The following is a 27,808-nucleotide window of genomic DNA, read 5'->3' on the forward strand; positions in this document are numbered from 1 at the left end:
TTTTTTGGTCAGTCATGGGGCTTGAACTCTGGGCTTGGGCACTGTGTCTCAGTTCTTCAGCTCAAGGCAAGCACTCGACCACTTGAGCCACAGCGCCACTTCCAATTTTCTGGTGGTTAACTGGAAATAACAGTCTCACAGGGACTTTCCTGCCTGAGCTGGCTTTGAACTATGATACTTGGATCTCAGCCTCCTGAATAGCTGGGATTACAGGCATGAATCAAGAATCAACAGTGCCTGGCCCTAAGCTTCTTTTGTTCAAGGCTAGCACTCTACCACTTGAGTCATAGTGCTACTTCTGGCTTTGTCTGTTTATGTGGTACTGAGGAATCGAACCAGGGCTTCATGCATGCTAGACAAATACTCTACCATTAAGCCGCATTCCTAGGCCAAGGTGTTTTGTTTTGCTTTGCCAGTCCTGGGGCTTGAATTCTGGGCTTGACACTGTCCCTGAGCTTCTTTTGCTTAAGTCTAGCACTCTACCACTTGAGCCACAGCACCACTTATAGCCTTTTCTGTGTATGTGGTACTGAGGAATTGAACCCAAGACTTCATGTATGCTAGGCAAGCACTCTACCACTAAGCCACATTCCTAACCTGCAAGGTTATTTTTTAAAAATTGTGTTTAGAGATACTAGACTCTGAGCTCAGACTTTGAACTCAGGGCCTTGGGCTTGGTAGACAAACGCTCTACCACAGCTCTGAGAGAACTTTGAGGCTGATTTCCCAAAAGAAAGGAGAAGGACAGAGGAAACCAATATTCACGAAGGGAAAATTTCAAATAACAAAGACAGAATAGAGTTGTCTGGGGAAGGAAATGGCTGTAGAGCCACGAGTTTGGATGTGGGCTAGAGGTTTTGGAGGGCAGAATAGAAGAGTTGGGAATGGAGTTGAGCATCGTAGGAGTTGAGGTGGGTGGAAAGGACATTCCAGGCTGAACAATGATGTAAGTTCGAGTGTTCAGGAGGCACAGAGTGCAACTAGTTATGGCTTCCTTTGGAGAGTGCTGTGAGCTGCTTCTGGGAAGCCCTATGAGTAGCTACTAGAACTCCTGTGAAAACAAGAGTGTACCCCAGGCTATTTGTCCATCACTAGACAGCCCACGATGACTGAAAACAGACTTTTTCAGCTAGAAAGACCAAAGTCCTTTTATTTCCCCACAAGAAATATTCTCATGCTCATGGGCCCTTCTGCTGTCACCTGTGAAGATCTGTTGCTCTTGGGTATTGCTTCAGTCTTCATGGTCTCTGGAGAGCTCTGCCTAGCAGCCTGGATTGGTGAGCAACGCCTTCAAACTCATCTAGCTAGAATCTAAGGCTGTGGAAGACACAGCAAATAATGGTGTATAGAGGAATGCGTCTCTTGACAGGTGCCACGTCCTCCCTGAGCATCCTATCCCATACCTTAGGGGAGGGTCTCTGCCTGCCACCTCTGATGGTGCTCTCATTCTTTACTTTTCTAGCTTAGAACACACTGGTATCTCTCCTGCTTTGACCTAGGTTCAGCCACTGGCTCTGATCTAAGGATATCTGAAGCCTTCCCAGGGATCCTTTGCTAGCCTCTTTGCTCTTGCTAGTGCTGTCTAAAAGGAGCATAATTATAATGTATCACAAGGCTGTGACTGTTTGTTAGACTCTAAAATGTTATCTTTCTGTGCATGTGTATATGCATGTGCACGTGTGTGTGTGTGAGATGGCTAGCTTGAACGCAAGGTCTCATGCTCTGCTCTTTCGCTCAAGGCTGGTGCTTGAGCCATAGCTCCACTGCCAGCTTATTGTTGGCCAGTTAGGGATAAGATTCTCCTTCTGCCTGGGCTGGCTTGGAACTTGGATTCTCAGATCTTAGGTTTCCTAAGGAGCTACCAGTCAATGCCTACATTACAATGTTATGTCTTCACAGGAATCTTATACTCCTGCTGTACCAGTAACAACATTAATTAGTAAGACTGCCTATGTTCAAGACCACTCAGTTGACTTGCCCACTGTCCTGTGCATCCTGCATAGGGTCAGGGGCTAACAATACTGAGCCATGCCCTAAGTGGTTGGTGCTAGGCCTTTCGTAGATGGTATGTTCTATTCTGCCAAGTAGATGGTATGTTCTATTCTGACAACCTTTTTGACATTAAGCACTATTATTCCCCTTTAACAAATAGAAATACAGGGGCTCAGAGAACATGATAAATATCCAAAGGTCACAGAGTCCAGAAGGAGCAGAGGTAGTACCCAAACTTTGACAGCCAAGCCTGTCATCTTCTAAGCCACAAGAGGGTAGAACTACCTTTCTGGAAAATGAAGGTTCCAATTCTCAAGCAAAAAGGTTTAGGGATTTACAGTGGGGTCATGTACCCCATCCTTTTCCAACCCTGGCTGTGTAATCCTCTGGAACGTCTCACAGCCAAGAGAACAAATCCAGATGTGACAGAGGGCTCACAATGCCCTGCTACTTACCTCTCCATTTTCCTGGTCTCTTTTGTACACTGTGTCACAGGAACACGGCCCTGATGTAGACGCTATGGACTGCTTCCCCAGCCCCAGGCCAGGACTACTTGGCTTTGCTTCAGGATGTCTAAGTCTCTGAGGCTGAAACAGAAGAGAAGGCCTGATTTCTTGTAGCTGAAACGAACCCACCTACCTTACTCCACTTTGTCTTGAAATGCTAACAGTATGCAGTGACTCAGTAATGACACTCAGAGACCGCTTCGTTATTTTTTCTTGAAAACCAAGAGACAATATGTGAATAAATGAGCTCAGTATGGCTCACAGAGGGAGGCGGAAGAGGGGCGGGGAGGGAGAGGTGATTGTCAGCATTGTTGACTTGGGTTCTGGGGAAGAAACAACTGAGTGGAGGCATTGGGTCATACAGCAAAGGCCATCAAAGGCACTCAATGGCAACAACTAAGGAGGTTCCTCCAATCCCCAGGTTCACATGGCTAAAGCCCTGGCACATTCCCAAACAGCTAAAGAGGGAGAAATGGAATTTTCCTATTCAGGGTGTGGGGACTGAGAATTTCCTGTGTCTAATACTACTGTATTGGCCTTTTCAAGTCCAGTGGCCTGGCTAGGGGCGAACGAAGGGATGAGAAAAGGACAAAAAAGACTTGGAGCCAGCTCTCCACACCAGGCTTCAGGCTGAAAGAACGGAGAGGATTTTTTTTTAAACTTGTTTATTAGCTTAAACTGTACAGAAGCGTGCGAAGTTTTCAACAGAACTTCTTATCCTTTTTGGTGATGCCAGACTTCCCACAGTGCTGGCTGGGTTCTGTGGGCAGCTCTGGGAAGGCCGGACCTCCACACTGGTGATCAGGAACCTCCATTTTTGGTTCTGTTCTGTGGCCGTTGTCATTTCAGTCACTCATACCTGGGTGGAAAAGTACCAAGTTTCTTCTTTCTCATAGAATTTAAGTTTTGACTACTCATTTCAAAAAGAACAAGTCCACACAGAGGACCATTTGGTTTAACTCTTGAGAATTTTCAGATGAGGACATGGGCCCCAAGCAGAAGAGGAAATGTTTTTGTTTGTCAGTCATGGGGCTTGAACTCTGGGCCTGGGCCCAGTCCTTCAGCTCTTCAGCTCAAGGAGAGCACTCAACCACGTAAGCCACAGTGCCACTTCCGGTTTTCTGGTGATTCACTGGAGATAAGAGTCTCATGGACTTTCCTGCCTGGACTGGCCTTGAATCATGATCCTCAGCCTCCTGAGTAGCTAGGATTACAGGCGTGAGCCACCAGTGCCTGGCTTGGAACTGGTTTTTTGAACAGTGGAAACAATACCAGGAGTGACACCTACTCCTGTGTCCTTTTACTTACAGGAGTCACAAACCCAGAAATCCTCATGCACATATTGGCAGGAAGGAGAACACTGATGGTAAAGACGCTAGGAAATGGTAGGGCCTCCAAGTGTGTGCATGTGTGCACATACATGTGTACATGTGTGCCCTGGTATTAGGGCTTGAACTCAGGGCCTTGTGCTCTCACATAGCTTTTTCCATTCATAGCTGGCACTCTACCACATGAGCCAGAGTTCTACTTGTTTGCTGATTCATTGGAAAAAGAGTCTCAAAGACTTTCTTGCCCAGGCTGGCTTTGAACCACAGTCTTGAGATCTGAGTCTTCTTACTAGGATTATAGACATGAGCTACCAGTGCCCACTTCAACTGTTTTGTGTGTTCAGAGAGTAACTGTAATCAGGGAGAACGATGGAATGCAATGGAGAATCTCCATTTTTTGGACCCAGATTTCTAGAAGATACTTGGCATCCATTTCTTTGGGTTGATGCTCCCTAGAACCTTCACTGTCAGAAGCTTACTGGTAAAACCTGGGCTTGGGAACTGTCTAGGCCCCAGCTTGGTGGTGTCAGGTCTTAGGAATCTTTGGCTCCAAGTTTTCTTTTCCTTTCTTTTTTTTTTTTTGTCAGTAGAGGGGCTTGAACTCTGGGTCTGGGCCCTGTCCCTGAGCTCTTCAGCTTGAGATGAATGCTCTACCACTTGAGCCACAGCACCACTTCCAGTTTTCTGGTGGGTAATTGGAGATAAAGAGTCTCATGGACTTTCCTGCCCGGGCTGGCTTTGAACCATGATCCTCAGCTCTCACCCTCCTGAGTAGCTAGGATTACAGGTGTGAGCCACTGGTGCCCGGCCATGGATCCAAGTTTTCTATCTTTTTGAGCAGACACTTGAAATGGATACTCACTCCACAAAGATGTAGAGGTGTCCATTATGTGCTACACGATGGAGGTTACAGATGGTTTAAAACATGGCTTCTACCATCAAGGAGCTCACAGACTAATAGAATTTTAAAAATCTGCATCAAACAGGAGTCCACACTTGAAAAATGTTCCCAAGGCATTCTGCATACCGCACAGCCCTGGAAGGTACTTCTTAGCTTGACATCCAGAAACTTTTGTTGTTGTTGTTGTTATTGTTTATGGGGCTTTAACTCTGGGCTTGGGTGCTGTCCCTCAGCTCTTTCAGCTCAAGGCTAGCACTCTACCATTTGAGCCACGGTGCCACTTCTGGATTACTGAGTGGTTTATTGGAGATAAGAGTCTCACGGTCTCTCCTGCCTGGGCTGGCTTTGAACCACGATCCTCAGATAGACTCTTGAGCAGCTAGGATTACAGGTGTGAGCCACTGTGCCCAGCTCCAGGAACATCTTTGACTGCCCCCAATCTTTTCTTTTGAGGGAATGCATAGTAAAATACACTTACAAGACAATACAGAAAGTACTGCTTTCATTTTTTTTTTTTTTTTGTCAGTCGTGGGGCTTGAACTCTGGGCCTGGGTGCTATCTCTGAGCTCTTCAGCTCAAGGCAAGTATTCTACCACTTGAGCCACAGCGCCACTTCTGGTTTTCTGGTGGTTAATTGGAGATAAGAGTCTCACAGACTTTCCTGCCTGGGCTTGGCTTTGAACCTCGATCCTCAGACCTCAGCCTCCTGAGTAGCTAGGATTACAGGTGTGAGCCACCGACGCCCAGCTTAATTATTTTTTTTGTAAAGAACATTACTCAAGCCCCCACGGCTACATGTAACAGTCTTCGTTGCCTACTAAACATAGTCTTAGCACAGGTGCCTTGTGACTTCAGCACTCAAAAAAGAAAGGAAGACATAGGAGAATGTTCAGAGCAGCCCTTGATGTGAAGAAAGGACCAAATCTTATCTTAAAAAAAAAAAGAGTAAAGGGAAGCTGAGGTCATTTGTTAAGGGGATAATCCTTCACAAATAGATCAACCATTCCCTGACTTAGTAGTGCACACTGCAAAGTCAAAGAATGAATAGCTTAACCAACAGACATTTACTTCTCACAGTTCTGGAGGCTGGAAGCATGAGGTCAGGAGCCAGCAGGAGCAGATCCTGGGGAGGAACTCTTTCAGGTTGTAAACTGCTGCTTTCTTTTTAGCTTCACATAGTAGAGAGACAGCTGAAGAGTTCTCTGGAGTCTCTTACAAGGGTTCAAACCCTCATGGCCTAATTACTTACTAAAGGCCCCATTTTCCAGATACTATTGAAAGTGAAATTTTAATATATGGATTAAAGGAGGGTGGAGCATAAAAGCATCCAATCAACAACATTTCCCAAGCCCTTTACCCCTGGAAAGTATTTACCCTTTACTTTCTATACTGAAGCACTGTCCAAACAGTGAACTTTGGAACAGGGTTGAAGGTAGGAAGCAATAATAGGTTTCAAATCCTTTATCCAGCATTAGTAGATACTGTACTCTAGCACTAGCAGGTGCCATACATCAGCATTACAGGTGCCATACATCAGTACCAGTAAGTACCACACATCAGCGCTAGTACATCAATAACAATAGCCGCTATACATCAACTCCAGTAATGTCATACATTAACACCAGTAGGTACCATACATCAAGCAACTGATTATCTGTGCATCTGTTATCCATTATCTTACCATATTTAGGACATCCCTAAAAGGCCTGTGTGAGTAGTGCCACCACTGCTGTATAATGCCTAGGCCTGCCAGGACTTAGAGGTAGTGGGATTTTCTCAGATGATTAACCTTTAAAACCCTAGAACCCAGGTCTCCTGAATGTGGGTTTCTGCCACAGCCTGTAAGACTTTAGGGTCTGCATATGTTCCCTTCCCCATCACTACAGCCATCACAGTCGTTTATCCCATGTGGGTCATACTAGGGAGGAACGTGGAGAAAAAAGGACTCAACCATCAACAGTGGCATGTGGATATTCACAAGGGAAAACGTCCACTGGGAAGTCAATCCTAGCTTCTCCAGACCTAGATCTCCGTGGAGTGTAATTCAAGCAAGTGCTTACCCACTTTCTTAAAAAAAAGAACAACAACAACAACAACCAGAACGTACAGAAAGTCACCATGAGACAAAACAAGAAAAAGGCAGGGGCCACTTCCCAGGACATGTTCCTCTGATCAGGAGGGCAAGCTGGTGTAGAAGTCTCTATGCGTGATGGGGACGTCATTCTACCTTACTCCCCTCCCGACCTGTCCTCAGCGCTGGCTCTGGCTCTGCACAGAACTGGGTTCAATCACATGGGATGGAGCTATTCTTCTTCATGGTCAGTGAGGGGTGATACTGCTTCTTACCCGGGAAGGGTGTGTGTGTGTATGTGGGGGGGACCTTCACATTGCATTCCAGAGCAGCCAAGGTTTCTTCCTGTCAGTTCCTCACCTTTTCCTTGGTCTTTCCCTCCCACCAACTTCTATCTACTCTTCAACAGTGAGCTTTCTTTTGAGCAGAGATACTGGTACTACAGAGGTCATTAGGTTTTAGCTCTTACCCTTGCTGTGTCCATCTCCACCATGTCCCTATCTCTAGGCACAGCCCGCAGGCAGGGGATCAATCCGACTTACAAGGGCTACAGAGAGGCGGCAAGGACAACATCAACCCGGCATGAAACTGGGGTGAAAACGAGACTAGCTCATAGCTAATCACCCCTCACAGGACGCTCCTCTTTTGAGGCACTATTTCCAAAAGGAGGGTGCCGAAGCATCATCTCAGGAGCTGGAAGCATACGCCTGGGGACCAGTAAACGTGTGGAAGCCTGTGGAAATTCAGGGCTTAAGTAGCACCTTCTTGGTGCCAATTTGTATCCAAAGAGCATCTTTAAAATGTGGCTTGTATGTGCCCCTAGAGTAGGTCTTTCGCACTATTATAATGCTCTGCTCCAGATGTGACTAATATTTTAATTTTTGCAATTCTCAACTGGTCATGGGCTACTTCTGCAAGAACGTCAGAGTAAACCCACAATAACTATACTCTTCTGAAAAGAGAATGGGAAGATTCCTGGGTTCACTCATCTCCCACTCCATAAGCAGGGCCCCTGCCATTATCTCTGAGGCCTTGTAATGCTATCAAGACTCTCTAGAGCAGTGCCTTCTCCAGCTGATTTTTCTGTGTACTACATTTTGAATGCCTTCGTATCTTCTCCTTGTCTATTGCCACTGCCCCAGCAATGGGTCCTTTGGTCATTCACTTTCATCAGGCCGTCTGCTGCCCATTCCAAATCAAATGCTACCATTCGTGGACCTCCATGAAACATCTGTTTCAAAGAAAAATTTGATACAAAAGCCTTCAGCAGCTTTCCACGGAATACAAGTCTAGACTCGACTAAACCTTCTAGTTAGTTGCTTGTTCCAAACCCTTCTCCTGCTTCCCGTGAGTCCTTCCTTGGACTCCACTGGTTTTACTGCTGCATAATCATATCTAGACTTTTCCGTTGTCCTCAGTCTTTATCTGCCCTCCCTCAGCCCTCTCCTCCTTATTCCTCACCACTAAGGAAGGCTCCTACTTGCGTCAAAGATGGGCTCATGTGTGGTCACCTGGACGCTAGGTGATTTTCCTTGTCCTGGGCAATAACATTTTTGTTGGACCATGCATGCCACAAACAGTCACTCTGTATTCCATTTATCCACATGACAGTAACACTATGTATCATTTCTTCTCCACAGAACAGGAACTCAACATTCTATTGTTCAACCTGCTTTGTAATTTTCATAAAGGTAACTTTTTCATTCAAAATGAGCCAAGGGCTGGTAGTTTACACCTGTGATCCTAGCTACTCAGGAGGCTGAGACCTGAACAATCAGTATGAAGCCAGCTTGAACAGAAAATTGCAGGATTGGAGGTGTGGCCAAGAGCTGAGAGTACAAGACCCTGAGTTAAAGCCCCAGTACTGGCCTTAGCAGTGATGGAAGATTATTTCTTCCTGTCTTCCTTTATCCTTTTTTTTTTTCTTCCTCTGTTACTTTTCCTTCCTGAGCATGTTATATAACTTCCAATTATTTCTAATGTTAAAAAAAAGTTCCTCTAGATCCTTTTAAATGATTCAAACATTGAAATGATTCACTAGTTCCAACCCTTCCAAAAATTGAAAGGGAGAGAAGGAAAGAGAGAGCGAAGGACAAAATAAATACTGGCTCTTTTTAGGGGAAAGACAACAAAGTAAAATAGGGCTGTCTCTGCTTCTATTTTTTCAGTATTTGGAAAGAAGAAAATGCATCACGAGAGAGAATTTGCTTTAATGTCTTTGAGAACATGTAACGAAAGTTCTGGAAAGAAAGAAACTTGAGTCTAAAATTTGAAGTTTACTAGGATAGAAGTAAAACATTTGTCTTTTAACACCTTTGTTGGGCTTGCTTCCTGGGAATGTAAATTTCATCTCAGCCCTGATGCCCATCTCCACTCTAGTCTTTATGGGGCAGATATCCCAAAGCCTCTTCTTTTTGGATTTCCACCCGTGGGGGCGGGCAGGCGTGGTGGTGGAAGGGGTGGAGTGGTGGGGTGCTTAAGGCGGTGCCCCTGAGGGGTAGGGTTGGGCTTCTTTGCAGGACTTTACAGTCCAGCAGCTCTGGCCCAGTGCTTCCCTGCTTCCAGCTTCTACAGCTCTAGTATTTACGTTCGCCTCCACACTTATCCCCTCCTTTGTCCTCTCTACTTGAATTGTGGTGTAATCATCACTAAACTTAGTAGCTTAAAACAACATAAATGTATTGTCTGCTGTGGATTCTCTGCTCAGGGTCGCCACCAGGTAAAATCAAGGTGTTGAGTTGCAATGTCGCCGCCACTTCTGTCCCATGACTGCAACTTCAGAAAAGCTATGCTTTCTTTTTAGGGCTTATCTGATTAGGTTTGATCCATCCAGGACAATCTCCATTTTTAAGTCAACTGATTAGAAACCTTGAAAACAAAAAGTCATTTAGCCATGTGCTACATTATTATGGACATGGAATCGCATCATATTCACACATTCTGCCCATTCTTAAGGGTAAGGTTGTGTCTATGGGGATCTTAGGGATCCTGCCTATTACATCTACCCCTTCCTATAATAGATCAGTAAGTTTCAGTTCTCTCATATTTTGGCAGAATGAGCTCAGAAATGGGTTCCCTTTTCCTGTCTGGACTTCTGGCTTTTCTCTCTGCCCACCCCTTTTCTCTCTCATCCCCTGCCTCTCCAATTTACTTGGGTAAATCAGTGCAAAAGTGTCTATGATTATTGACCTTCTCTTCTCCCTACCCTCTAACACTGAGCAGAATCAGAACCGTAGGCTGTTTTCTGTAATCAAATACCAGAGACTGGGTAATTCCTTTTTCTTTTGGGTGGTACTGGGATTTGAACTCAAGGCTTTCTACTTGCTAGGTAGGCACTCTACCATTGATCCATACTTCCAGATCTTTCTTGCAGTGGTTATTTTTGAGCTGGATTATTGTCGCCTACCCTGAGTATGCTCCTGGACTAAGGCTTCCCGTGACCGGTGGCTGTCAGCTTCCCTCCATTGAGATGGGAGATTCACAGACTTTTTCTGTCTGAGTTGGCCTTGAACTGTGATCTCCCCAAGCTTAGCCTCCCAAGTAGCTTAGGATGACAGATGTGTATCACTCTCACTGTACACAGCTATGGGTTGAGAAGGGTTCTTGTGAACTTTTTAGTCTGGGCTAGCCTCGAACTGTGATCCTTCTGGTCTCAGCATCTCAAATAGCTCAGATGATAGGCACTAGGCTAGAAGCTGGCTCATGGATTTGGAGGCTAGGAAGCCCCAAACATGGTGCTAGTGAGGACCTCATACTGCTTAAACTCATGGCAGTAAACAGGAGGGGCAAGTGGGTGCATACAACAGGAACAATGTGAAGAGGGGTTGCTTCACTCTTTAGTAACCCAGTCTTGTGGTAACTAATGTGGTCCCACCTCCCAAGAACACCACAACAGCAATTAAATCTCACCATGAGTTTCAGGGCATAGTCAAACTATATAGTAGGAACTCTCTGTCCCCCATAATGACCTATCTCAGTGCCGGAAGTGATCTGCTGACTTGTGGGGCTGGGATGGCTCCATCTCCTCTTAGCTCCCAAGTCTCTTCAGGACAGGGCCTTGGCTCATCCATGCCTTTCATCTCAGAGTTGAAGCATAGTGAAGGGTCTCACCACAGGTGCTTAGTAAGTACTGGGCCAATGAATGGAAGGTCCAGCCTCAGGCTGTAGGGAAATGGGGGTCTCATCAATTGACCCTCAGCATAAAGGGTAAAGATAAACACTGAAGACAAGGGAGAAGCACCTTGTCTGCATTTGGTTTTTACCATCAGTACATTCTGGCTACTTTCTCCATTCTTCCCAGGTAGCTGAGTGGAGTTCTCCCAAGCATGGGACACAAACCTTGGTCTCATATTTCAATTCTCAGATATCTTTCAAAATTGAATTTCTTTGTAACACATGGAAGAGTTCCTACATTGAAAGGAAGCAGGAAAGCAGGAAATCTCTGCTTTGGGGAGTGGGGGGTAGTAAGTGACCTACTTTAAAATACAACTCTAAAGCTCAACCTGTAGAGCTTTTTGTTCCTCAAGCAACTTTTTTGATTATTGGAGATTTTTCTCTTGAAAGAGACTCAAAGGCATTGCCAAGTCACTGTGAATTTTGTGGCTTAAGAGGGATTCTCTTAGATTTTCTGAGTCATAACTCCAATAATCTTGAATGTACTTCTCCTTCTTTACAACTTAAAAGAATGAAGGTAATATTTGGAAAATGAGGCAAATGTAAAGGAAATAACATTTTGTATAATCTCACAAGCCACTGAAAATCATCTCTGGGTGTGGGCTTGCATTGAAAAAAAACACAAGGAGAAGTTTACTCCTGGTAAAGTCAATTCCACAGCCTCCTGTCCACACTTCACAGCAAACACTAGCTTAGTCATGCTGGGTAGCGAAATATAGTCATGTGGAAGTGATTTTATTTGGCAAGACTTGCTACCTGATTGGCAGCTAAAGGGAGATGAATAGGGGAGACAGTAATGATTCCTATCATGACTCCTGAGAAAAGGGTAAGCACTCATGCAAATCAAGCAGGAACTTCATCTCTATAATTATGGAGCCCTTGGCATATCTCCAAACCCGAGAAAACAACAAATTGAGTTTTTAAAATTTTCAAGCAAACACAATACTGATACTTTTTTTTTTTTTTAAGCAAAGAGTTCCTTTCAGTCAGTTGAGGTTTGGAGATTGGAAGGACTAAAAACCTCTAATACCCTCCATTAACTTTGCCTATCTTCTTTTCCACTGGAACACTTTGCAGTATACACCTCTTTTTTAAAGACTTTTTTTACTCTAGCTGTTTCACATGCTTCTTTTTTGGCCCTAGGTCCCACCTTTCCAATCTGAGTTTGTGGTCTTCAGGCTCATAGAAGCCATTTCCTCTTCTTGACCAACCCACACATGCGATTGTAACTTGAGTTTGTCATTACTTCTCCCTTTAGCTTACTTTCTCCTCTGCTCTCCCATGTCTCCTGCCATTTAATCAGCTCCATTTGGTTCAGTCTCTTAGATGAACTGTCTCTAGGACCAGTAGGTAATCCCTGAGCACACACACACACAACCTGCTGGCTTCCCTTCCATGCCTTGTCTTGAACTGTTCCCACTGCCAGAGAGCTTGGGTACTACCACAGCCTCACAGAATCTTTGCTTAAACACACTCATGTCTCCCACTTGGTATCTCCAAGTGTGTATGTATTTACTGCAGCTATATATACGCTTTCATCTGTTTATGCTATTGATGTCCTTGCCTTTATGTTAATGAAAATAATAAGAACAATTTCCTTATTAAAGGGGCTTTGATGTTCCAGGATAGATACTTCATTAAAAGAGGATAGGCAAAAGGAGCAGAAAAGTAGCTGAAAGTACTAAGGGCTTATGGTTAAGAGGGTATCAAGAACCAGCTCCCCGCTCCTTAAAGTTCCCCTCTTTCCCTATGTTTTCTGTCACCAAGGGGATTATTATTTTTTTTTTTTTGGGTCCGGTTGTGGGGCCTGAACTCTGGGCCTGGGCGCTGTCCCTCAGCTCTTCAGCTCAAGGCTAGCGCTCTACCACTTGAGCCACAGCGCCACCTCCGGCTTTTTTCGTTTTTGCTTATGTGGTGCTGAGGAATCGAACCCAGGGCCTCAGGTATGCAAGGCAAGCACTCTACCACTGAGCCACCTTCCCAGCCCCATCAAGGGGATTATTTAGTTCTCCTCCACCCATTATTCTCACTTCCATACTGTTCTCCCCAAACATATGGAGCCAAGCCCCCCATAGACTAAACCCTCTGTAATCATGAGCCAAAATAAATCTTTCTTAAGTTGTTCTCTCAAGATTATTGTTGGTAAAATTAATGGCAAGACAGTGAATGGTAGGCCTAACTATAAAATGCAAAACTCCTAGAAAGTAACATAGGAAAAAAAAACCTGAGAGGATCTTGGGGCTGGAGATAACTTTTTAGACATCATAGCAAAGACATCATTCAGAAAGGAAATACTGATCAGCTAGATTTCATTGAAATTTTAAAACTTCTGCTCTGTGGAAAGACAGTAAGAGAATGAAAAGACAAGTCACAAACTGGGAAAATATATTTGTGAAAGGACTGAGAAAGTCCTGTTATCCAAAATATGCTACAAACTAAATACTAAGTGAACTATCTGAAAAATGGACAAGGAATTTAAGAGGAATCTCATCAAAGAAGATATTCAGATGGCAAATAAGCATTTGAAAAGCTGTTCCCCCTAAGTCATCTGTCAAACAAGGAAGTACATTTCCCTTCTTCCCATGGTCAAAATCCTGACAACACGAAATGCGCACAAAATGAGGGGTGATGGGAACTCTCATTGCTGGCGGGAATGCAAAATGGCACAGCAACTTTGGAAGACAGTTGGCAGTTTCCTATCAAAGTGAACATAGTCTTACCATATGACCCAGCAAACACATTCCTTGCAACTTCCACAAAGGAGCTGAAAACTTTTGCCCAGGTGAAAACCTGCTCAGGGGCACTCAAAGTGTTAAAAGCAGGCCCAAATCCATTGTTTCTTTTCTCTCCCAGTCTTTTCTCTAGTTATTTGCCCTCATTCCTAAACTCCTCAATCTAAATCCTAAAGGAAAGCCTCTGTGATGCCCCTTCCTGTTCTCAGGTCATATGAATTGATTGACAAGTTCAGGTAATGTCTGTATCTGAAAAGGAAGTACGGATGCTAGTTCCCGGAGGTTGAGGTATGAAGTCTAGATTGTTTTCTTAAGAGGAGACAGGACTATAAAGAGAAAGCTTCTGCCCCACAGGGAATTTTGTGTCCAATTATCTCCTTAAACTCCCTGAGAGCCTTTACAATGCTGAACCTCCCTGAAGACAGAGATCTGAGACAGAAGTCTTCATTTACCCAGGAGCTGGCTTTGAAGAAAATCTATTTCCTTCCACTAAAAACAAAAACAAAACAATCTAAAAAAAACCCCAAACTACCTAGTCTTCCGTTGCGTAGCTTGTCTTTCTAACTCCTCTGAGAGAAGATGTCATTGAGGAGCAAAGGATTTTCACCCTCACCTCTTACACACTCTCAAATCCCTAATCTCATCTCCACCCTTTAGTGCAAAGACTGCTGGGAAGGGCAGCATTCTAAGCTGTTAACAGCTGAAGGCTGCCTGGAGGATTCTATGGGCAGTGACAGTTAGCAGAAGATAGGAAGAGAGAGCAGTCCTTCAGGAATGGGTTGGAAGAGGAAGAGGAAAGGGACATGGCTAGGCTTTAGGAGGAAATGAGATTCCCCCAGCCTACTGCCTACCTCCTCCTAGCTTCCTGGTGGGGGGGGGATAGTTCCACAGTTAAGAATTTCACTTAGTCAGCCATTCCTTCATGCCTCCCAAGGGATTTCTTGGGCTAAACCCCTGCAGGGAACGGAGAGGTGAATCAGACATGGATGCGGCCCTAGAGGAGCTTCCTGTGGTTAAAAAGTGTCAAGTGCATAGCCAAGGCAATTTCCAAGGGTCATGTGACTTCAGAAGAGAAAAAGATGCAGGCTGGGCAAGAAACCCTGTCAGAGGAAGTCCATTTGAGTTGGACCTAGAAAGATGACAGAGACCCTTTCCTGGGGTGTGTTAAGAGTTGTCTCTTGCTATTGAGCCAGACATCTGCAGGTCATGCATGGCTGGAGTCTTGTGTGTGGGTATGTAGGGAGTTGGGAGGGTGGCTAGAGGAAGGGACAACGGCCAAGGAGACTATGGCACTGATGACACTGAGGATTTTCCTCCATTGCTGCTCAGACCACACCTTCCTCCTCCACTCTTGCCCCCCCCCCCCCCCCGTCCAAAAAAAAAAGTCACTGCTTATAGGAAGGAATGGCAGAAAGTTGAGAACACAGTCTTGGATTTGCTGTGTCCTCAGAGGGTACTTAAACCCTCTCTTCCCCACCATTCTATGCATCTCTGACTCTCAGAGGGAGTTTGTGGGCCTAGGCAAGGGTCTAGGCTCCCAAAGAGTGGACTGTGCTCAGCTCCTGGTCACTTGAATTTGCAATAACGGTTTTAATGTTTAGTTCATGTCTGACAGCAGAACCAGTGTGTACCCCTAATTTGAAGAGTATGTGGCAGATAAGGGGTGATGAAGGGGAGGAGTCGAGGTGGGTGGCAGTAGCTGAGGAGGAGATGGCAATGAGCGCTTTGATGAGAACCCCAAAATGGTCAAAAGGGAGCAGTGGGGTGACAGAGGGGAAATGTGAGAAGTCTTGACTTCTTTTTCTCTTGGTTGACATTTTGTGGAGCAGACAGAAAGGATTTGGTAAAGATTTTTCTTTGGCTGGAATATCATTACAGAAAAATCAACTTTTTAAAAAAAATGTTTGTGCAATTGTCAATCATTTTTTTTCCTTAATATCCCTAGCAGCGTTATACCCTTTGAACCTTTTGTTGTAAAATATCAGCATCACCAGTATTTTCCTTGGATTCTAGTCATTCTCAATGGGCACAATTTAGCCAGCAGTTGACCCAAGTCTTGCAAAGACAAAGCCACTCAATAATACTGACAGAAAAATTAGGTCTAGTCAATCAAAGGACAAAGTGCAGAAGATTCAGACCAGAGAGTAATAGGATGTTTTGGAAAGGCCAGATAAAAGGGAAGGCATGCATGGTGGATGGGCCAAAGTAGAATCAGTATACAAGACTAGGGTGGTCCCTGATCCTACGAAGCTTAGGGAGTAGAGGGACCTTCATTCTCTGTTTGACCTTTTATACTCCCAGCTTGGTGGCCTTTTGGGCCTTGAAGGTGTATCTCCTGCATCGAAAAAGAAGTAAAGCCAGCCTCTGATAAGTCAGGATCAGAAAGGTTAAATACTCTCAGTTTGGAAAAAGTATTTTTTGTGCCATCTCAGTTTTATGCTCAGTGTTTGCCCGTGTGGGGCAAGAAGGATTGTAGAAGAGTGTGGATAATCTCAAGGTAGCAGAGAGAGGAGACAAATTACCATAGGCATCATGGCCACGCCCAGTGTCAGGGATTACCTTTGGGGCCTTACCTCTATGAGGTGTTATTTCAGCCTCCTGATTCCTGTCTGGAAAATCCATGCTATACCTCTTCCAAGCCCAAGCAAAGGACTGCTTTAACTCTTAATGTGGCAGGTTCCTTGGGATTTGACCTCTCTTCTGACAGCTTCCTCTCACCCTGAACTGGTTACATGGTCTTCCCAGGGGAGGTAGTTCCATTTCTTGGAAGTCCTTGGATTTGAACTCAGGGCTTCAAGCTTGCTAGGCAAGCACAAGGTTGATTTCATTTCTTAGCTTTCTGTTCACTTCACCTCTTTCTCCTTCTCACTGTTTCTCTGATCACACTTGGTTGGCCATGTCCAACTACTGTTTTCTAAGGATAATGATTTTCTTGGCGAATTTGTCCTTGTTACTGTATTATTTAAAAAAAAATTATCCATGTGAACAGAGATTCCCAAGCATTTGGGTACCTGAAGAAATGGATAAAGGATAATTCCTTTGTGGGGAGGGCTGTTGCTTGCAGGAAAGGGAGCTGGATCTAAGATGGGTACTAGAGGAGAGTATGGCATCTCTGGTACTGCTCAGAAATTTATGGACCCAGAGATTTCAGAGCTTTAGGCTGGGCAGGTTGATATAGGGTTGAGTCTTTTAAACAGTATCACCTGAAACTCTATGTCCTGCCAGTTGACAGAAGAGCAAGGGGGTCATTTGCACTCAGTGCTGCCATGAGCGACTCAAACCTCTTTCTGTCTCACCCTATCATCTCTCCTGGAGATGTGCTCCTATAAAAAGCACCTGTAATTTTTTTTTTAAGAGAGTCAGTCCACATGAGACACTAATAGGCTGTTGGAAGCCCCCTACTGAGCTGTGATTTGTGCTTTAAGCATAGAACACTTAGTAACTTATGTAGAAAAATGTTGGAAGACCCCAAAGAAGTCATGTCAAGAAGCTTATTTGAGGTCAGGAAGTTACCTTCTTTTCAAAGACCTCTTAGGGGTCACTTGCCTCGCAAACTCCTTCAATGGATTCAAATTAAATGTGACAATACAATTAAAATAAGACTTCTGCTGAAAGTGGTGGCTCAGGGCTTGAGAAGCAGGCTGATGGGCAAACTGGAGGAGTATATATGGGGTGATGGATATTGCCTATCCTATTGCGTCGACTGGGCTTGCCTCCTGTGCAGACACAGCTGCATCAATGAAAGTCTCCCATCTCCCCTTCTGCCCAGGGACTCCTTTTCATTCTGGGAATTCCTCAGGTATCTCCACCTCTGTAGACCCTTCCAGGGATGTGCTGTAGGAGCTCAATTGTTCTGTCCACAGCCAGGCTCAATAACCATTTGGTCTGGTGTTCCTCTAAAGCTAGATAGCATGTTAGTGAGGGTTGGGTTTCCCCCACCAGCCTGTAAACTACTGAGACTGCTGAGCACTAAAGGTAGAATTACCAGAAAGGTGCTACTTGCTTACTCACTAGTTGAATTAGATTCCCCACTGAGGCTTCTGTCTCTGTGTGGAAGTCCATGAACGGGCTGCTTGGGGGCCCTGTCTTTGTGAAAGCACAGTTAGTGTCTGAGTGGCTGTGATAAAGCAACCCTGAAACCATGACCTCAGGGCCCCACCTATTTTCCTTCCTCCAGCTGACCTTGAAGAAAAGGCCATGTTGGAAACAGCTCTGTCCTAAGAATGACTAAGAACTGTGGAGGCAGGAGTTGGGAAGAAAGACAAATGTCAGAATTCTTGGATGATTCTGGATAGCAACTAGCCAGCTGGAGGGGGAGGGGGTGGTGAGAATGGGTGATGGCGCCTTTCACCTTTGGGGTCAGTGTATGCCTGGCTGGAGAGCAAAAAGGGGAAACATCTGTCAGCTGGGCAGCATCTCTTATGAATGAACTGCCTTTGTTTTTTCAGAGGATGGGGATAAGTATGTTTATTGGCTCAATAGAAAACCATGTAAAGCAGGGACCAGCGGGAGGCTTGGCGGTAGCAAGGAGCTCAGCTGCTCTTCTAATAGAAGAAGTCATTGGACAATAGAAGTACCCAGGGCTTCCAAAAGGAAGGAAGGAAAGGCTCTGCCTTGGAAGAAGGGCCCAGGGCCCTGACCTCTCTTTGAAGCCATCTGAGGCAGAGGATTGCCAAGAGCCTTTGCTGGCTAGATCTAGCTAATTTACCCAGACTAGAGGCTAGCAGCCTCTTTTGCCAACTTTCCACTAGTTAGGCTGGCAAACTTACCAGCAGCTCAGGCCCTAGCTTCTAAATTGCAGGGAAGAGATTCCCATTATCACCTCTTCTGATGGCGATTCTTTGCCTCAGACTTAGTTCCTCTGTCTCACTCCACTGGTTAGCTCCCCAGCCAAGACTTAAGTGGGATAAGATGACGATCATTAGCAGTACAGGAAGTCAACAAATCACCAAGAGATTCAAGAGTTTCAGAGGCAAAAGTTAATCCTAATAGAGGGGCATAAAAGGGAATGTTCTGAACCACTGTTCATTCAACAAAAGGGACACATTGGCTCTAATCTGAGAAGTGACAGAGCTGGAAGAGTCTTTAGAGACCAGCTATACTATTTTCCCCATGTGGAGGCAACTGCTTGCTTTCTACAGGTTTAAGGCTGACAGTAGTAGCATGTGGAGCTGAACCAGACCTAGAAGCCATGTCTTCCTGATTCTCACATGAATGTTGTTTCCGCAGAGACAGAGTATGTGTCTGGATTCCTTTGATACTTTCAGTGAATTTTTAAGTTCTTGGTGATGCAGAGGTGACTTTGGGGCTTTGTGCTTGCTAGGAAAGTACTCTACCACTACATCTCCCACCCCACCCCAGATTTCAATGCACTTTGAAAACAGACTCGTGATCTATCTCCAATTGAATGTCTTTTCTATGTGTGCAGCCTCAAGTGGTCAATAAGAATACAACTCACTAACCTGGTCCATGTAACAGTTAAAATATTCATTTCATAGACTGTATTTCTCATAGCATGGGTTTCATAAGAGCAAATTATCCTACAAATGCTAAACAATATGATAACTTTAGTTTGAGACGCACAACTTCCTAATTTCTATGGTGGGCCCCAACAGTTCATTGAAACTAGCAGAGGAATCCAGAAACAGATTCTCTCAATATGGAAGAAACGCATGGTTCTTACCCAGTCCTACTGCATAGCAGCTGCTTCCCATTGCCAAGTCATTTCTCTCTTGATGAAACTAAATTCCCGCCTCCAACTCTTGTTCTGCTTCCAGAGTTCATTCTATAGCTAGAGGCAGAGAAGCTGGTCTTCTCTCCACTTCTCACTCAAGCTTCAAGGCTTACCTCAAATGTCTTCTGTGAAGCTTTCCCGGATCCGCCCCCTATTCCTCAGAGTAACCCCAAAGGGGCCCCCCTTTAGATAGTCCTGTCCATAAATTCCAGACAGTCACAATATAAGGTCACAGACAGGATCTAAAGATAGTTCTTATAGTTTATGATCTGTGAGCCTCACCTCCCAGACTACAGTGGGAATTTGGGGGCCAGTATGGGAGAACTGGGGTTCATACCCAGCTGGAATGACAACATACTACTACTGGGGTGGAAGGGATGGTATCAAAACAGGGAGCTAAGCAAGGAGGGCACAGAAAATTGGCTGAGTGTTTGCAGGACAGCCTTGTTAAAATCGTATCAAAAGGAGTCAAGAGCTTGGGCTTGCTCACGGGAAAAGAAACTCCTCTTGGAGGGAGCCAACAGGTAGCCACAGCAGCTATGTATAATAGCATCAGGAGGGCACTGAATGTTTGAAGCAGAAAGCCACTCTTATGAAGGTTACAATTTTCTTATTCTACCCCGTGAGGCTCTGGGCCCCTGCTGGTAGTAGGCATGTTAGACAGAGTCTGCCCTAGTTTGGGTTGTAGACCCAGGGGAGACGGATGGTTGGGGTGCACTCCTTTGGTTCTGCTGCCAGTTGGTTGTGTGGTCTTGGGTAAATCTGTTCCTTTTGAAAGAGCCTCATAAGAGAATCTGACAAGATAAATTCTTCAGTGAGATGATCCTTCCACAAACCTGGTCATTGGTGTTTCTGGAGAGAGGGCTATCCAAAAGCCTGGCACTCAGCCATTTTGGATTTCTCATGATCCTTGAACTGGCCTTCCACAAAACAGTTCGCAATACAATTGGTATTCTAGGATAAAATTGTATATATATATATATATATATATATATATATATATATATTCTTAAGTGGGGACAGCCCAGAATGCCTTTTCTGTAGGTATTCAAGATAGTGTTAGTTTTTACATTCTTTTCAAACTGTATTTTGGAGGTGTATAAATATTAAGTTTCACAATAATGGATCCCAAGTAATTCATTTTACAGAAAGGAATCTTTTAAAATGATGTGGGGCATGTACTAGAAATCTTGCTGTTAAATTCTGCTGCGTAAGGACAAGCGAGGGGGAACCACAAACTCTGTTTAGCCAAGGACATTTTAACAGGGTAAAATTTCAACATGAAGGACAGCCCTTTACACTGAATTTTGCTCTTTGAAAAAAAAAATACTTCATTGTCCATCTGTACAGCTTAAACTGACACTGATGAATGATTAACACTGAAGATGATCTGTTTAGAGGTGACTATGTCATTGGATGAAGGCCAACCAACTGCCTTTCTAGAGCCAGCCCTCGCTGTCCTGTTATACTCTGTGTACCTTCGGCTTGGGAGAAGGCTAGTCACAGAAGCCTATCACTCCTACATCCATTCTTTTCTGTTTCCCCCTCCCATCTCAGAGGAGGAATGGACATCTCCTCTGTTCCTCAGATTCTTTCTCTCAAGGCCTCATCTATCAGAACTCCTGCCATTTTATGGGTTGCTGAAAATATAAAACTTGAATGTCTATCACTTTGGGAAAGCCCCAGTTTGAACTAGAGGCCTCTCCTAGGTACCATTCCCCATCTCTCTCCACCACAGCCAGTCAGTTCTGGAAAGTGTGTAGTCTTGGTCCAAGGCCCTTAGATCTTCTTTCCTCTCTTGCTTTACCTCTTCAGAAACAACTAGAGAATGGATAGGCAACTTCTGACGTCTAGGAGCCTTTTTCTTGGTTGTTGCTGACCTCCACCCTACTGCACTCTTGAAAGCGATTACATCCCTGGGCTTCGTTGCACTATGCAGAAGCATGCCTTCCTGTCTGGTCACATTGGACTGTGTCACCCCTCTCTTTTCTCACTCTCCTCTCCACTCCCCCAATGTTTGCCTTCGCTGCTGTTGTGGCTTTTATAACAGTAGCGTGTGGATGGCTGTCCCAAAGCCAGCCAGACTGGACGAGAGGGGCCCTGGGTTGTTTTTTTGGGGTCCGGTCGTGGGGCCTGAACTCTGGGCCTGGGCACTGTCCCTCAGCTCTTCAGCTCAAGGTTAGCACTCTACCACTGGAGCCACAGCGCCACTTCCGGCTTTTTTCTTTTTGCTTATGTGGTGCTGAGGAATTGAACCCAGGGCCTCAGGCATGTAAGGCAAGCGCTCTACCACTGAGCCACCTTCCCAGCCCCTGGGCTGTTCTTTTTGTTGTTGTTGGTGGTGGTGGTATAGGGCTTGATCTCTAGGCCTGGGCGCTGTCTCTCAGCTCTTCACCTCAAGGTGAGTGTTCTACCACTTGAGCCACAGCGCTACTTCTGGTTTTCTGAGTGGTTTATTGGAGATAAGGGTCTCATAGCCTTTCCTGCCTGGGCTGGCTTTGAACCACAATCCTCAGATCTCAGCCTCCTGAGTAGCTAGCATTAACAGGTGTGAGCCGGCACCCAGCTGGCCCTGGGTTGTTCTGTATTTAATCTATCTTCCCAGAAGACTCCAGATGTAATGTCTTCTGGGGTGGGGAAAGCAAGTATCTTTCTGAATTTGGACTTGGTCCCCCCATTTTTATCCTATAGTCTCTTACCTGGTTCTAGCATAGCCTCCCAGGAGCCCAAATAGCCTCTCTTTATATGCTTAGATACAGGGGTATTAAAACACCAGCTTTGTATCCTCCAGGCTGTAAATCTCATGGTATCTTGGGGGCTTCAGTATCAGTGAGGTGAAGTCATTGGCAGAGGCTCCACAAGAAAGAGGCTGCGGAGCTAATGGAAGCTCCCGAGAAGACAGAGGGAGCTAGATGCTCTGCACATCTATGTAAAGCTTTTATCTTTTTCAATCACCCCACCATTACCAACAAAGTATAGTGTGAGGTTGTTCTCAGAGTATAAAGCACTTCAGAAAAAAAAATTCTATTGTAAAATCTGTGTCCCACCTCAACATTTGCTTTAAAAGACCGTTGTTAATTCACTTCAAGCCCACTCAGCTGCTGAAGAATTTTGAGTATTCAGCTAGAGATCTTTGTAATGAACAAGTAGCTCGATTATTCTAGTCTCATTATACAGTGTATCAGACATTCTTTGGCATCAAGGAATTAAAGCACATTTTCTGGGGCAAACGGCAACAATCTTTTGACTTGAAGACTGGGTATCTTACACAAGTGGTCCTTGACTAAATGTAGTTCCATTTAAAAAGAAGAGTTTTCACATGATTTAACCTCTTATAGTCTGGTTCATTCAAGTAGGTCCTTGAAGCTCAGACTTGGCTGATAATGTGTTTAAAATAATTTGTACCAATAGTTCTACAGTTGACAAATATTTGCACTGAGCAAACTTGTGAAGTTGTCACAACTCAGCAAATGGGTCTCAGCAACTCTCCCTGTTTTAACCAGTGTTTCCTCCAGAGGCTGACCTTTTTTACCCAAGACCACCACCGCCAGCAAGATGGGAGGGGGCTCAATCCCAGTTCTCCCAGGTATTGCCCACAATGTTGAGCAGGAGTCTGGAGAACCAGGCCTTAGTCTGAGAGAAAATAGTTTTTCTTGAGAAGAAAGATGCTTTTGTCCAAGGCAGAAGGACCTTGTCATTTGTCCCCCAGATAACGCCTTTGTTCAGTTTAGAAAAAGGTTTTCCCATCTGGATGGACACAGAGCCTATGACCTGTGGAAAGGGACTAATGTCTCCGGTGGAACACTGTTTACCCTGACAGTCCTCTTCCCAACTTAAAAGCTGAAGAAAGGCACAGAGGCCAAGTGACACACTGAATCTGTCAAAGTTAGGCATTATTTTCCATGTAGCCCTGGGCTGTTACATTGGGAGTCATTCAGTGGCAGGCAGCACAGGCTGCGGGAGATCATCTCCAAGATTCTAGCATACGTGTCAGAGCAGATGCTCTGCAAAATCACTTGTCAACAAGGGGTTGAGGTCAAAGGAGGCATTATAATGGGTTGTCCCAGGCCAGTAAGTAATCCAATGGGGATGATTTCTCAAATAGCCAGGGATTAAGTAAGAGCTGAGTGATTACGTGTATATGATTGGGTTGCTCCCTTGCTCAACTCTCTCACATCTCCCCTCATCATTATATTGCCAAATTTCTTGCTGTTTCAATAGCCCTGTTCCCACCAACTAGTTAGCTAAGTTGAGCTGAAGAGAGATCTCACGGTGTTTCTAATTGCTGAAGCCACTGGCCTGTCCCTTCCTCAACACTGTGAGGTATTCTAAGCAAGGGGCTTCTCCATTGTTGTTTAACACTGCCCTCCCTGGACTCAAGTTAAATGACATCTCCTGATTTCCCTTGTACCCATGGCTCCCTTTCTGCTTTATTAATTCATGAGCCAAAGGCATCCATCGTAGCTCTCTAGTCAGAGCTGTGTCCCCAGATATGTCTTCCCGTCTTGGAGATCTTTCTTGCTCCTGGGCTTCCTGTAGTTGACTCTCAGATATGTCTCTTGTGCTCCTAAGCCTCCATGGGCATTTCTAAGTGTTGTCTAGCAGTTCCTCAATGCATTCTAAGCTCTCCCTGCTGTAGTTTTGACTGCTCTAAAGAAATGAATATTCAAGACTTGGAGGCCAGTGAGTGGTGACACACCTAGGCTGGAATACTAATTCTTTCATTTTTTTCTGTGTGGCCTTTGAAACAAAGTCTTTGTGTGTGTGTGTGTGTGTGTGTGTGTGTGTGTGTGTGTGTGTTGGTGCTGGGGCTTGAACTCAGGGCCTGGGCACTATCCCTGATATCCCAGAGCTTTCTGTTCAAGGTTGGTGTTCTACCACTTGAGCCATAGCTCCGCTTCCAGCTTCTTTAGTGGTTAACTAAAGGTAAGAGTCTCATGAACTTTCCTGCCTGGGCGGGCTTCAAACCACAATCCTCAGATCTCAGACTCCCTGAGTAGGTAGGATGATAGGCTTGAGCCACTGGTGCCTGCCTACGCCCCTCCCCTTTTTTTGTCCCCTCCTATTCTAGAAATGCTACTAATGCTCGCTATACAATAAGCTCTTGTTAAATGCTGCTTCCCTATTCCATTTCTTCTTATCATAAATATTCCCTGTCTAAAAGGGGTTTGGAATATCTGTTTAATAGTATTTCTCTTTTCCTTAAGCCTCCCCAAACTGATGTCAGAAACACCTCCTCTTCCTTTTGTCCCTCCCTCCTTCCCATCTTGCAGGAATGTTCTCTGACCTCCCATCCAATCACCCTGACTCTCTGCACCTCCTGAAAAACAGTCCTCATCACTTCCTGCTCAGAAACCCTCCCATGCTTCCACCTCCCAATTTCAGACCTTTTTTTCCCCAAAGTTTTTGGAAAGAGTAGTTGCCTTGTTATTTGTTTTTAGAATATGTCTCAAACCTAATTCTTCTGCTAAACTGGCTCAACCCTGGGGTATGCTGGTTGGACCTGGGTGATAATTGGGGGGTGGGGGGAGGGGAAGGAGGAGGAAAGGAGACAATGTAGCCAATGACCTACCCAAAGGTATCCAATCTGGGGTTGGGGGTCACTGCTCTTGGTAATGACACTCAACATTAGATGGGATTTTGCCTGGATGTAGGTAAGTGCAAGGCTCTAGCCCTTAGGGGAAAGGAGGCCATGACAAGTCCCAGGCAGAGGATCAAAGTCTGACCCAGCCACACAGAAGTGAAGGTAACATTAGAGGACCAATGGAAAGCCACAGAATCTTAGAAAATGGATGCAAAATTCCTATCTCTCTACCCAAAGCAACACAACAGAACAATGTGCCGGTTGTGGGTGAAACAGGCAAAGTTAGGTCTGCCCTCTGCTAATGGGCCAGCAGCTGTTGATCTCTCTGTTCCCTGGTTTTTTTTTTTTAATTTTTTTTGGCATATGTATTGCAAAAAATTGTTGTGTATTACAAAAAAAAAAAAAGCTTCATTGGTTTGAGTTTGCCAGACTTGCCTCTTTTCACAGAGGATGACCAGGTCTTCCTAAGCTTTCTACACTTATTACTTGGGTAAATGGAACTTTTCTAGCTAAGAGGAGTTGATGGGATGGGGTGGTGTTTGTTTGTACAGATCCATCTTAGCCATTGAGCAGGCTGTTCGATGTGTGGAAAACCTTTCTCACTCACTGAGAGATGTAGGAACCTTGAGCGATCGACACTATCATTGTCATTTGGCCACAAGGTATTGTTTTTTTTATTTTTTGTCGGTCATGGGGCTTGAACTCTGGGCCTGGGCGCTGTCCCTCAGCTCTTCAGCTCAATGCTAGTGCTCTACCACTTGAGCCACAATGCCACTTCTACAAGGTATTTTTTGGTCATGTTAAAGAGCAGAAAAATCCCTGTAGCTCAGAAATAATAAATGAACAATATCCTACCATGTGTGTGCTGAGAATTTAACAGTACCACTCAAGTCTCTTACCTTAGCAGCTTCATGTAAGCCTCCTATGGGCTCTTCTTATTAATAGCTAACATTTACTGAGTGCTTACTATGTGCCAGGCACTGTGCAAAGGGAAACACGTTGCCTCATTTCTAGGTGGTTCCTCGGAAACTGAGCAGGAGTCTAAAGTAAATAAGAAACTCTTGAGAAATTAGGGAATTATGGGGGTTCCTAGGAACTGGGATTAGCCAGGGAGCACTAATGTATTCAAGAGATGCTATTGTAATTTAGCCTGTGTTAGGCTTGCTGAAGCCGGCCAGCTCTCAGTAGACCTGCAATTCAGTGGAGAGCAGGGACATAGCGGAGGCTCGACTCTTACCAGCTCCTGGTAGTCTGGCAGCATGACTGTTGTGTGGGGGTATTTTGGGATACCTGGCCATTTATATACCCTAATAGAGAGGACCAGTCCTTTCTGTTCCTCTCTCCCTCCAAGGGCTAAATGCTTACATTTCTAAGCTTCCTAAGAATCACTAGAGAAGGTAACAATTTCCTTCCTGATAATAAGAAGAGATGAAAGACTCAGAGAAGTTTTGCCCATAAGAGGTGTGGAAAGAATGACCAGAAGAACACAGCTGCTGAAGAGCAGAGAGAAGAGGGGCACAGAAGTTGCTAAGAGTCCTGTAGGCAAATCTCTGCCCTCAAAGCATGATAGAAGGCCCCCCACCAGCTTGGTTGTAGCCTCCAATGGAAAGGAACAAGAATGACTGACAAGCAGACTCAAGGTCATGTCCCTGTTGAGGGCTGCCTCGTTTTGAACATGAAGCCTGAGAAAGGAGAGTGTCTCCATGCTCCTAATTGTCCCAAGTGTGGCACAGGTGACTGGACCAGCCAGCTCCTCATCCTGGGTCCCCCTCGTCTGCAAGTGTAGGATTTTTGAAACAGGATTCTTTTAAAATGTTTTTGGAAATTTGTGTAGTGTCTAATAAAAAAAAAAAAGAGGGCATTTGGGAATGTAAACTTCCCACTTCAAAACAATACTACAGAGAACAGGATTGTTCCAGATAGTTTAGCATCTGGTTGTCAGAGACCAGTATCTTCCCAGCCTTTCCTCCTGTAAAAAAAAAAAATGTAATGAACCCAAACTCTTAGCTCTTTAACAGTAACTATTTCAGAACAGCCCCAGCACACACATAGTTGAACTTCCACAAGTATGCGTGTGGAACGGATGTGTAGGACAGTGCGTTAGTACATTATTATTCACTGAAGATTGGTGAGGGAAGTCTGAAAGATGCCAGGCAGAACCTTCTCATCAGCAGTGGGCTAGGTGCTAAGTCCATGGGCAGCTTAGAGGGCAAAGGGTTCTATAATCCCCCATCTACCTACAAAGAAATGATTAGTATGAGGATTTCAAGAAAAGGAGGGGAGACGGGGGGCGGGGGGGCTGTCTCATCCCAGGAACAAAGCAGGGCTAGAATCTGAGGCTCAGAGGGGGCAGCTGTAGCTTAACAGGAAGCCAGTTGTGGGCCAGGGTTCAGATAAGGGTTTCTGTTTCTGGGAAAGAGTTGGGATAGAGGGAGGCCAACAGAACTTGAAGGCACTTTCTGTATAATGGCTGCAGGAGCTCTCCAAGGGGTTAGGGAGTGAATGGCCAAAGGACTTTTGTGTTAGACAGTGTGTCTTGAAAGTGGAATGAGTAAACAGGCTCTGATGAACTGGGGGTGTTCAGGCATGAAACCTTGGGCATAAGACTCCAGGTTTCAGCTGGGGAACGCAGAGCCAGTGGGATGATGATAGGAGAGGTGGGCCATTCGTGACCAGCTTTGGGCCCACAAGAGGACAGGAGAGCAGTTGCTTGAATAAGAGCTCTTATCTCAAGATACGAGTGGGCTGGGAATGTGGCAGGATTGGGTATAGAGGTAAACTCATCTG

The sequence above is a fragment of the Dipodomys ordii genome, unplaced genomic scaffold, assembly GCF_000151885.1.
Source record: "Dipodomys ordii isolate 6190 unplaced genomic scaffold, Dord_2.0 Scaffold11, whole genome shotgun sequence".
Lineage (NCBI taxonomy): Eukaryota > Metazoa > Chordata > Mammalia > Rodentia > Heteromyidae > Dipodomys > Dipodomys ordii.